Source organism: Phalaenopsis equestris, unplaced genomic scaffold, assembly GCF_001263595.1.
Source record: "Phalaenopsis equestris unplaced genomic scaffold, ASM126359v1 Scaffold000932, whole genome shotgun sequence".
Taxonomy (NCBI): domain Eukaryota; kingdom Viridiplantae; phylum Streptophyta; class Magnoliopsida; order Asparagales; family Orchidaceae; genus Phalaenopsis; species Phalaenopsis equestris.
This window is the reverse complement of record NW_018165371.1, coordinates 738504-738803: the sequence shown is the minus strand read 5'-3', so window position 1 is coordinate 738803 and position 300 is coordinate 738504.

Here is a 300-nt window from a genome sequence, read left to right as displayed (position 1 = left end):
ATAGAGCCCGCCGACGACGCCCTCGACGCCGCCGAAGGCAAGATTTTCCCGAGACTTAGGATTTTAATTTCAATTAAGCGCGCTGACAACGCCATCGACCCCGCCGACGGCGAGCTCATGAAAAACACCTTTCACCGCGATTTTGACCAGTCAACTGCCACTATTCATCATCCCCTTCCTTCTAAAAATGCCATTTTCGACCTAGGGCTTGAAAGATCTTGGATTGGGAGGCAATTTCAAGGCTTTTTGACACCGGATTTGATCATCTTTAGGTAAGAGCTTCACTCCAAGCTAAAAATA